Genomic DNA, 12492 nt, shown 5'->3' on the forward strand with positions numbered 1-12492 from the left:
CAGGAGGGCAAGAGGTTGGGGGCTCCGTGCTAAGCAGGTGCAGTGCAATGCCAGAAGTAAATACTGGCTCACTGCAAACTGTGGAGTAAGGACCAGAATTCAACAAGCCCTTGTCTTATAAAAGAAGAAACTCAGCCAAAGGGATACTTTGGCGAAGCTGCCTTCTCCGTGGGTTGCAGGTGTTTTGATCCAGTTAATCACAGAATTACACAGAAACCCTGTTTACATCTGATGTAACTGAAGTTAAGGGACTGTTCAGTACTTCCCAAGTGCAACAACAGCAGGCGTTCTTAAGTAGAGATGGCTTCGCAGGCTGTTGTATGTAGGATTAAACAAAGTTACAAAATTAATCTGGAATACCCTGAATACAAGCCAGTAAGTGATACTAGTTTAGGGATAGAATAAGCCCCACAGTATGGTGCTATTAATATACATGCCATGGCTGTATGAAGTTGGCCTATTTATGTACAGAATGGTCTGTATTAGTTTAAATTATGTCTGAGGCACAATAACTTGTTAAGACTGATACTTATTGTCTAAAATGGTATCCTGACAATTCTGTATGAAATCAGTCGTCTATTACTCAGCGAAGAGCTGCTGACTACTCCTAATGCTGTTAACAGAAACTTCATTTGTATTCCCATCCATATTTTTGCTGCTGCAAGCTATAATCCAAGCCCCAAGCTCAACTTTAAGCATAATGGGGTTTAAGATTGTAGGCCCTACCAGGTCTCATGACAAGAAAAATATTATTTCACATTCTTCAGCGTTTGTAAGGACTTATTTTCCTAGTAATGCTTCCAGTCATTTGTCACTCAATTGGTCTAGGAATTATATAGACACATGGAAAGGACACAGAATGAAACTGTAGGATTTTAGACGTGCTTTTAAAAAGCTTAAGCTGAAGCCTTCAGAGGTCTGTGTCTCACTCCAGTTGTTGGAGGAGATGGATCCATACACACATATATATATACCCAGAAAAAGATGAAGGCAGCAAACAAAGCCAATATTTTCCAATAGATTTATTACAACTTCTAAGCGACAGATGGGAAGATGGGAAAGTTGGCGAGAAAAGAGAAAAATTCTAGAAAATGATTTGCAGAGCAAGGATAGTCCCCATCAGGGATCCAGCGGCGTCTTGTTGGTCTGCAGGGAGGCAGCAAGTTGGTCAGTGCTATCCCACTAATATGCTGTTGGGCAGAGGGGTACCTCCATTGCATCCTTTCTGTTACCGGGGCAACAGCTGTTTGTTGGGTAACTCCTGCTTACCCTAGTTACCGGGGGCATTGTGCTCCGTCATCACTGACAGGTAGCTGTTGAGCTCAGCTGTTGAGCTACTGGCTTTTTGCTGATCAGGAGGAACAGCCAATCCAGTCCTCTTACAATGCGCTCAAGGTAATTAACCATTAACTCCAAAAGGTTGTTGAGCGGGTTATATCTCAGGTGGCTGCCACTGAGCAAGCTTTGAGCCAAAAACTGTTAACATTCTGACTTTTCAAACTGTTGAGCTTTGCTCACAAAGGCAGCCAAGCTGAAGTTGAACGGGGTGATATTACTTTATCCCTTTCTCTTATGCAGGAGAGCGCTTGAAATAATGGTAGCTCTGTCTTTCACTCCATGATAAAAGAAGTAGTACCTCAATAACTCTCAGACTTTTCCCAAAGTAGTTAAAATTTCAGTCAGTTTCCTCTGAGGCCTTGTTCTAGCCACGCAGGAACAGCTACAGATTACCGGCATTCTGTGGCTGACATGGAGTGGAGCTGAAATGGAGAGGATAGCAGGAATGGAGTATCTTTTCTAATACCTTCAGATAATTGTATTGATGATATAAGTGGTATTGATGTATTGATGATATAAGTGGTGAGCCCAACCTTAAAACTGCATGCAGATTTTCAAAGTAGTATTTAAATGATGTCAGTGAGAGCGATGTGAGTTAGAAAAACCTTCTGTGGGAGTGTCCAATAGGTCACAAGCCGGTACTGCTGCACAAATGTAAGCATTAATCACATGGTTTATCTATTTAAATACTGAGTACTTGATCAGATAGTTCTCTACACCAGGTCGCACAGGTAGGCGTCCAGGCAGGTCTTTAATATCTCCAGACTCCACAACCCCCCTGAGCAGCCTGTTCCTGTTCTCTGTCACCCTCACTGTAAAGAAGTTCTTGTGCACATTTGTGCAGAACTTCATGTGCTCCGGTTTCCAGATGTTTGTACAAACATATCAGTTTATATGTTTATACAAATATATCTACACTTATAATATTATGAAACTGAAATTTTTTCAGGCGTTCAGTAAGAAGAAGATTGTTGATTGAAGAGTGGTTAACAAAATTCATGGAGGACAGGCGACAGCGTCGACTACATGGCCTTCCTGAAGTGAGTCCTAAACAATAGTAACAAATCTTGTGGATGAGATTTAAATGTAGCAAGGTGTTTGTAATTTGAGTGAATAATGTCTGTGGGTTTTTTACAGCAATATTTATATGGTACAGCGACAAAACATTTGACCTACAATGACTTCATTAACAAGGAGTTGATCCTTTTATCAAATTCAGACGATGAAAGATCTATTCCCTCCCTTGTTGATGGTAAGCTGACAGTTTATTATGATTTGTTGGAATATTCTCTTTTATTATTTTCTTAAACTTGTGATTTGGTTTGAAAGCCAATATATATATGTCTGCAGAAAGCATGAAAAGAAATTTCTGCCTGTACTTTTCTCAGTATAAATATGCTTACTAAGATATTGTACAAAGACCTTGAGGTTTCATAAGACAAAATGGAAAAAGCATTTATCTCCAGTTTCCAAACTGGATGATATGCAGACAAGTTATATGGTCCCTTCCACAAAGATGGTGTAGTTCAAGTGTACAGGTACATCAAGTGTACCTAAACGATAAAGAGAATGGCTTCTTAAAACTGTAAAAGATCTAGAAGGGATAGAAATAGCATGTATTTTTGTTTTATCAGAAATAGTTAAATTTCAGAGTGCTTTAAAATCAGTGTAAGCTACAATCACAGTTGTCACTGCTGGATTTGTGTTGATTCTTAGGAAAAAGATTTTGCTCACTATACTGGAAAGAAACAACTCTTGACTTGCAGAGGTACATTTAGGATGAAATTATACTTATTAGAATAGTGTGTGTGCTACTGGCTTAAAGGGTTAAGTTTCCATTCTTCGGACAACTTTTTGTTAAAATATTCATTTCTACTAGTATTTCTATTATTTTAAAATAATTGAAAATAATTTATTTTGCAAAAATTACATTATGCATTTATTTCCCTCTAAAGTTTAAGTTTCTTTCCAGAATTTTGAAATGAGAATAAAGCAAAATCAAGTTGGTTTTTTTTTTTCTTACAAACCAATGCTTTCTTATGTGTTGAAAATGGGATCTTCTTCTTACTAGGTTTAAAACCAGAGCAGCGCAAGGTTTTGTTCACTTGCTTTAAGAGAAATGATAAACGTGAAGTAAAGGTTGCTCAGCTGGCTGGTTCCGTTGATGAAATGTCAGCTTATCACAATGGGGAGGTGAGTACGAAGAGTAGAAAAGTTGTGAGAATTTGTAGCCTGTGTACAATGTTTTCTGTATTAAAATTCCAAATCTTTTGACTCAATCTACTAATTACAGATTTCATTTTAAAATGTTTCAGCTGAGCAGTAAATACTTTAAAAAGAAAATATATTTCCATAATGTCCAATTATTTAAGCATGCTGGTATTCCAAATAGTTTATGGGTTATGGAGAAATGGTAAGTAAATAATGACATAGTAAGCTTCTTCCAGATTCTCAATCATAGTAACTATGTGCAATGGAAATTTTTGGTGTTGAACAAAAATTAGAGTCTCTTAAGGTAAGAAGGGTACAGTGTTCTCCAGTACCTGATACAGTATTGAAAGAATGGTTGCTTCTATCTCTTTTTTGTTTATATTTATCTGGAATATCAATTCATTCTCTTTCCATCTTTTCATCTTTGCCTCTGAATGCAGTGAGAAGTAGTTTGTGCACGAGAAAGCAGGTGCAATCATTTTTTGCCCCTTTAATTACTCCAGAAATATGCGTTAAAAAAAACTGAGAAAACTTTGGGTTTTTCTAAGCATTGAGCACAAGGACATTTAATTCAGGGAGGCAATGTGGCTACGAAAGAGGGAGCATTATGCTTTGCCAGTAGCTCTAGTAAGAGGCTATGTTCCTTTCTCAAGCTGACTTCTTTGAAATTGAGGTCAGGTTAATCACTGAATTCCTGGGCATTAAAAATCTACATTCTTGACTGATTAGGAAAGAGTGTACTTCTAATGTTTATATCTGTGAACACGTATTTTCTTGCAGCAAGCATTAATGATGACTATTGTCAACTTGGCTCAGAACTTTGTTGGAAGTAACAATGTTAATCTTCTACAACCTATTGGTCAGTTTGGTACCAGGCTTCACGGTGGAAAGGATGCTGCCAGCCCTCGCTGTATTTCCACTATGCTAAGGTAAACATATTCTCAACGGTTTACATTAAGCTTTTGAAAAGCTTTACTATCGAAGTAGTTTTATTTATTTTATTTTTATTTTTTTATGTGAAAGGAATAGGAGAGGATTAGTCTGTTTTGATAGCTGTTAGTGCTCAAATTTTGCCTTATGTTTGTAAGTGTGGTTTTTCATCTTGAGTTTTCTGCAGAGATTTTCTCTGCATAGAACTGCTGTAGAAAATGTAGCATTCAAGGAATTAAACTCTGAATTATAAAGATGAAGATTGAAAATGCTGTAGACTTAGGTCTGTGCGCTGTGTGATCAGTTGTTAGTGTGTTATATACATGTATAATTGGGAAGGAAGCAGACATCATCTGTTATTAGTGTGCCATTCCATTGGGAAGAACTTTGTTTTCTCAGGAGGTGTGTACATTGTAATTTCAGCTTCAGAATGGCAAAGAATAGAAGGCATGAAAAAAATAGGTCATATTTGGGCACACTGAGGGTTAAAGCACTTAGACGCGAAACTAGTGGGACTTCAGTTAAACAGAATTTTATTTTCTTTCTTTTTTAAAGCCCTTTAGTCAGGCTTCTTTTTCCACCCGTGGATGACAACTTGCTGAAATTCCTTTATGATGACAACCAACGTGTAGAGCCTGAATGGTATATGCCCATCATTCCTATGGTTTTAGTAAACGGAGCTGAAGGAATCGGTACTGGATGGGCTTGCAAACTTCCAAACTATGATACCAGAGAGATTGTAAACAACGTCAGACGAATGCTGGATGGCTTAGATCCTCATCCCATGGTAAAAATAATAATATACACTAGCATTTTCTACATTTGGTAATCAAATCTAATTTTGTGCTTAGGAAATGTAGTCATATAACTCCATGAATGCTTGATTATTGAAGTAGTTGAATTGGTTGAATTGTCTGGTAATTTCGCATGGGAGTCTTACTTGACTGTTGGAAAGTGCTGTGGAGAAGTTCATCTTGAAGAAAAGAAACAGTGCAATTTGTGTATTTCCAGTTATTTCAGAGGACTTTCTGTTCTCTGTTGACAGTAAGACTTGGAAGTTTCAAGTCCTAAAGATAGTAATTTTTCATTAGAGTAGAAAGATTTTGCATTAGAGTAGAAAGTTGGACAATAAACCAAAGAAAGACAAATACCATTTTCCTGGATTCAGCTACATCTTCTTAATTATGTACCTACTCTTTAGGTAATAGGGTAATTGCTTCTGTCACTTGCACATGCGTATTTTTTGGACTTTTTTTGGTAAGGTTTTTACTATGACATGAGATTATTACCAGCATGAGATTAGCACAGTATAAAGTGAGAGCTGTAGGGTGCATGGGAAAAAAAATATATTCTCTATCTTACTACGAAGTTTCTTAGCATTCCACTGATTTTTGTTACAATTTCAGCTTCCAAACTACAAAAACTTCAAAGAATCCATTCAGGAACTTGGTCAAAACCAGTATGTGGTCAGAGGTGAAATATCTGTGGTGGACAGAAACACTGTAGAAATTACAGAGCTACCTGTAAGGATATGGACCCAGGTAAGTGAAGAAAAAAAGCTCTATATTAAACAGTTTTATCCTACATGCAGGAGAACATTTTAGTCCACTTCTGATCATTTTATATACACGCAAAGAAACACGGTTTCGTTCTTTTCTTTGCCTTCATAAAAGAAGGTTCTACTTGTACCATCTCATCTACTGTCCATACTACAAAGAATAAATGCTGCTTCTGCTGAGTTAATACATAATCCTCCTCCCCCCCCCCCCCCTTTATTTTTTTTTAAGTAGACTTTCTTTACATTGTAAAATGGCTCTTACGTTTTTTTCTAATCCCTGCATTCATTTTTAGGCTACATTGGTTTTGTAAATTATCACTGGTTTCACCTGTGGTACCCAAGTTGAAATCTTAGCTTGGTTGTGAGCTTGGTTTAAAGAATTAGGAATTTAAAGAAGTTGGAATAAGTGTTTCTGGTTTTTTTCTATCTTTTTCTTAATAGGTGTACAAAGAACAGGTTCTGGAACCTATGTTGAATGGAACTGAAAAAACTCCAGCATTAATTTCTGACTACAAGGAATACCACACGGATACGACTGTGAAATTTGTTGTGAAGATGACAGAAGAAAAACTTGCACAGGCAGAAGCTGCTGGATTGCACAAAGTCTTTAAGCTTCAAACAAGTCTTACTTGTAATTCTATGGTAACTTTTTTCTGTTTGACTATTAGAATACATACAGTTGCTTGTTGTAAACTTGAATGTTTTTGTAGTGAATTTGGCAAAACTGAACAAATCTCTTCTTCGTATTTGCTGCTGACAAAAAGTAATTGTGAACTGTTTGAATTCAGTTGTCTTGGAGATAATGCAAGTCTTGCTTTTTTTGATCATGTTGGGCTCCTTGAATTTTGAAACTTCACTGTAACTGTCTAGAATTCTAGTCTTTTTATGGCAGGTACTACTTTCAAACATTGTCACAAAGAAAAATGCACACATGTGTGTGTTGAAAATAGCCTTGCTCAATATACTGTGTAGATTATTTTTGAAAAGCAAATGCACCATATCAAGGTGAATGTAATTTTCACAGGTTCCATAAGTGTAGGGACTACTGCTAGAATCTCTCTGTAAGGCTTGTATTTGTGTAGGAAGCAATCTGTCCTAGTGTAAACATGTTAAAAAGTTAGATGCCTATGTGAGTCTATTATGCATCCACATGAATGTGCTGCATAGTCCCAGAGGAAGGTTTGAGCTATCAGTCTACAAAGGCTATTCTTCATATAGTGTGCACGTGAGAGCTATAGAAATGAACTTATACAGGAAGATTAAAAATCTTGAGTTAAGAAATCTCTTTCAAGCCATATGTTATCTCTTTTTTAGGTGCTTTTTGATCATATGGGATGTTTAAAGAAGTATGAAACTGTACAAGACATTTTGAATGAGTTCTTTGATTTGCGATTACATTATTATAGTTTACGTAAGGAATGGCTTGCGGGAATGTTGGGTGCTGAATCTACAAAGCTAAACAACCAAGCTCGCTTCGTTCTAGAGAAGATACAAGGGAAAATTACCATAGGTGAGTAAACACTCTCTAAAATAGAACTGGGAGGAAATCTGGAAGTGATTTAAACGTAGTAAAATGTATTTGTATGTAAGACATTGGCTTTCACAGCATTGATTTTGTTTGTTTGTTTGTGTTGTAGAGAATAGATCAAAGAGAGACTTGATTCAAATGTTGGTTCAGAGGGGCTATGAATCCGATCCAGTTAAAGCTTGGAAAGAAGCGCAGGAAAAGGTGATGATCAGAAATCTCTGGATACGTTTGATGCTGTTGTAATAAGTGATATTCATTTATCAAGATGTATGTTTTTGTAGTAGTCTGATTAATTTATGACACAACACTTTAACAAGATTATTCATTGCTACTTTTCATTGGTTTTCATTCATACAAACACAGATTTTCATACAAATATTGTTGCGTAATGGTATTCATCATAGATAATTCTAAGAAGACAACCAGATAATATAAAGGATGAGAATGAGAAGTTGATACGTTCAGGGTTGTTATAGGACTTTGACAGGAACATGGCTTTTTGGAAAAGACAAGTAAAAATTTCTTGTTACTGAATCCATGAGGAAACACCTTAGTAATCCATCAGGGTATTTTGGGGAATTGCTGTTGTTCATTAACACATCTAAGATTAATCATATATCTAATTCTGAATATTTCACTTCAGGCAGCAGAAGAGGAGGACCCGCAAAACCCAAATGATGATGCTTCCTCTGCTTCTGGATCGACTTCTGGCCCTGATTTTAACTACATCTTAAACATGTCTCCGTGGTCACTCACAAATGAGGAAGTGGAAGAGCTCATGAAGCAGAGAGATTCAAAGGTTGGTGTGCTGTGAGAGGCTTATTCTGAAATGCTTTAATAATTACTGATGTGCCCAATTGTGAATGTTCAGTTCAGATAGTATGTACTAAGTTACTTGTAGCTGATGATTCAGCTGACACATAACTTATAAACTTATATTTATATGCTACTTTCACATTTTAGGAGAGAGAACTAATTGACCTTGAAAGGAAATCCCCATCGGATCTCTGGAAAGAAGACTTAGCAGCTTTTGTTGAAGAGCTTGAAGTATGTTTTACAAATATTTCTAAAAATATATATTAAAAATAAGCAAAATATACAAACAAACAAATCAAAAAGAAAGAAAGAAAACAAGGAAAAAAAAACCAAACAGATTAATCTCCAAATATAGGGGCAAGTGGGAAATCTTTTTGGGTAGTTGACTTCCTATTTGTTGTCCTCAGGGATTGTCTCTTGCATCTGTACAGTACAGTTCTTTTTCCAAGTCAGTGAAAGAAAAACTACCAGGAAGAAATTTGTTTCCAAATGACAAAAAAACTGGGAGTAGGAACTAGCAATTCTAAGTGATCTAACCAGTTGGGAAGCAGTAAGCATTATCAAATTCAAAGCCACAAATCTGGGAACAAAGCATGTAGACAGGAAGTGCTAGACAAAAGGCTTTTACCTTGCCTTATTACTGTCTCTGGCAAAAAGTAAAGGCGTATTGGTGGGTAACTTGCTGAGCCTAAACCTTCAGTGTTTCCTGAAAATGGCTGATGTAATTTTTTGGAGTAACACAGGATAATAAAAATGTTTATTTCTCTGCACGTTCATGGTGCAGATGCAATTGGAAGTATTCTGTGCTGAAACCTCAACTTCTGTAATAAAAAACTGGAAAGGACTGGAAAATGTGCCTTATAAAACTTACTCTAAAAGCTCACTGCTTGCTTTAAACACTGAAGGACTGAAAAGTTATATCAGTTCCTGGAGATACAAGTGAGGAAGAGAAACTTGATGAAAGGAAGATATTCCAAAGTGTCCAAAAGTTTTCATTTGTTTGGGCTTGAAAAAAAGTGTAGTTTTTAACCACATGAAGTAGGGAAGAACTCACCAAAATTAAGTGACTGATTTTCCATTAGTAAAATGTGTGTTATAATTCAGCTGACAATTAAGGGCAGTCTTCTGCTCCATGTTAATAAATACTGAAAAAGCACCATGTTCCATTTTGCCTTTACTGAAAACGAACATGTTTCCCTCCTGCCCCTGGTTGTTTGTTAGAAAGTAGAAATACAGGAAAGGAACGACATTCTGGCTGGCATGACTGACAAACCAATAAAAGTTGAAGATGGAAGAGGAATTATTCCACGGCTTACATCAGCCATGAACGTTGATGCCAGCAGGAAACTGCTGAAAAGGAAAATGGTAAACCAGCGGTTAATACAGTTACATTATTTAACTGCTGTATTTTTCTTTGCTGATAATGCAGATCCAAAGACTAGACCCCACTAGACCCCATTAGTACTGTATGTATGTATGATGTTTTCCTAACTCAATGTGTAAAGAAATTAATGCTGGACTTATTTTATATTTGAAAGCCTGTTAAAACTACTTATTGCTGGAGTGTTTTTGTTGTTGTTTTTTCTCCTTCCAATACTATTTAAATTTTCAATATAATAGTCTAATTTATTCTCTTCTAAAAATTGTATTGCAGTAAAATTTTATTTTGACCAACTTGTTAATATTTTTAGGGTGGTGCTGATTCTGTTGTAATAAAAATGGAATATGATGAAGAATTTGGTGCTGTGAAAGCTGAGAGTGGTTGGGATCACTTAGTGAATACGGCAGCCTCAGCAGCTAAAATCCGTAAAGTAAAGAAAGAGAAGGAGGAGCCTGGTGAGATATCCTTACACGGTCATCATTAAGTTTGAATGAGTACTAATTTTGCATTAATTGTATTTTTAAGACATTATGAGAAGGGAAATATACCACAATAAGTATTTCATCTGATTTTCTTTATGCTAATATAGTTCTTTTGTCTTCTAATAGTGATATCGATAGAGACCAATTTGTTGTTTTCAAATATGGTCCCTGAGTTCCCACCTAAGTATCAGTTCTTCACTCTCAAGATCTATCTAAATGCTGCCGGAGCTTCTCCTTGATGTCAAAGAAAGCTTTGTTTTTAATATTAGCAGGCCATGATACTTAGTAGGTATCATCCATCACACAAAGCAGTACAGTGATTCTCCAGCAGGGAGCAGTTAAAGGCAACACAGCCAAAAGGATTCTGGAGATGCTCATCATTCTGAAGACATTTCCTTAGCAGTATCACAGATGAAAGCTTGAGTACTTACCAGTGTCCACATTCCTGCTATCTGGAGCTTTTTACATGCTCCTTAAAGTATTCAGGGCTGACAAATTACACGTAGGCCAGTAGCAAAGCAGAGGGTTTTGTTAAAGGTTGGTTTGTCTTCCAACATGTGGAGTGCATTACTTCTCCGTGGTGTGAATGTAGGAGGGCTGCTCCGAGACCAATGCCTCTTGTTTTATTTTGTTGGCCCACGATATCAGAGGTGGGCAGTGGTGGTGTGGCAGCAGAGGTTGAACCTTGCCAGCAGTATTCCATTCCATTTCATTGTAATGTAACAGGTGGCAGCAGAGGGGCAGTCTGACAAAGTGGTGTCTGATGTGGAAGTGCAGGTGAAGGAAAGGGATGAAAATGAATTCTTCTATGTGGAAAAATTGCTCCCACTGACATTAACTGACACTTGCTGAATGTTTATGGACACCAAACAGTGAGCAAAGTGAGGCAGTGGGGGGTGCATTTCAGCAGTGCTCACAGTGACAGTGGGTTGCCTCTGCTGGGGCAGATTTTTACCAGCACAGCATGTAGGCTCTTGTTCATCAACGATGAAAATGCATAGATAATGAAAACACTACTGAATGCTGTTATTGAGCTCTTTGTATTCATTGTAATTTCCATGTGAATAAATAGGAGGCATTGCTTTCGGAGCAATACAAAAGCTGTGTTTTAAAGATGGCAAGATAGGCTGTGTAGCAGTAATAGAAATTCTGTAAGGATTCCTGTTTATTCCTCAAGTGTAGGAGGCTCATCCTTTTTTTTTTGTCAGAATGAGTTCACTGGTGTTTCCAGTGAACTCCAGAAGTAGCATAAAAAAGAGAGATAAAACTGAGAAAATCAACTGTTATGTTGTATTTTCTGCCTGTTGAGAAGAAGCTTGAACTGTAACGTGAACTTCAACTTTACACGCAGACATGATAAGATGTATCAATGTCCCTGCTGTTTTTTCCAGCGAGCTGAACTCTGATGTTTTATTGAAATTATGTTCTCTCACCTAGGAGAAGGGAGAGAGGCAAAGAAACGGAAAGCATCTGGGTCAGAAAATGAAGGGGAATACAACCCTGGAAAGAAGGCACCTGAATCAACACCGTGCAAGGTCAGTCCTCTCAATGGTCCTTTCCACTTGTAAAAATAACCTAGTGGTTCTTCGCATTCAGTAAAAGATGCATGTTCTTATGGTGGGGTGCTGATGTAGTAACCGGGGTGTAGCTGTGCTTATGTTAGAGCTGTTGGAGAAGAGTTTCTTCAGGACTGAATGTCACGATGCAAAACACACAGAGCTTCACAAAGGATTTGTCTTTTCTTTTTCAAAGAAATCTAAGAAAGCCAATTCCGAACAGGATTCTGATGAGGAAATCTTCCAGTCTGGCTTTGCCTCCTAAACTGCCCCGAAGCCCTGGACAGGTCAGGCAGGAAAAGAAGAAAATTATTTTGCAGAGTCTGATGAAGATGATGATGACTGGCTCGTAGATATATTCTAGACAGCGGTGCTAGAGCACATTTTAATTGTTATAGTTGCAAACAGCAAATCTGCTTTTTTAAATAAAGTTTAAACATTAAAAAATGGAAAACTCTCCGTTTTCTGTGTGTGTGTGTAACATTGTGGCGGATGGACCGACTGCCACACGGGTGCTTTTTTAAAATAAATATATTTTATTCTTTGCCAGGAGAATCCATGGAAAAAGGTAAACAGTATATGAACATAGAAAGCATTGTTAAACAATCTCAATGTACAAACAGAGCCAGTGAAAGTACATCACAGACTTGCTAGAATATATAAAAAAAAAATAAAAATAAAATCCACTAGTG

General features: G+C 37.1%; 1 pseudogene across 1 annotated transcript; it reads left to right on the forward strand.

Moving 5' to 3' along the window:
• Window positions 1–2251: 2251 nt before the first annotated feature.
• LOC146762105 (DNA topoisomerase 2-beta-like) lies at window positions 2252–12257 on the forward strand (annotated as a pseudogene). Its single transcript, XR_014942957.1, has 15 exons — window positions 2252–2378; window positions 2476–2590; window positions 3410–3531; window positions 4330–4478; window positions 5035–5266; window positions 5886–6020; window positions 6479–6679; window positions 7352–7547; window positions 7675–7766; window positions 8209–8364; window positions 8529–8612; window positions 9603–9746; window positions 10073–10217; window positions 11682–11779; window positions 11997–12257. The product of XR_014942957.1 is annotated as a DNA topoisomerase 2-beta-like (transcript).
• Window positions 12258–12492: the final 235 nt, after the last annotated feature.

This window comes from Coturnix japonica, chromosome 2, assembly GCF_054131305.1.
Source record: "Coturnix japonica strain WE chromosome 2, WE-NBRP24, whole genome shotgun sequence".
In the NCBI taxonomy this organism is placed as follows: Eukaryota; Metazoa; Chordata; class Aves; order Galliformes; family Phasianidae; genus Coturnix; species Coturnix japonica.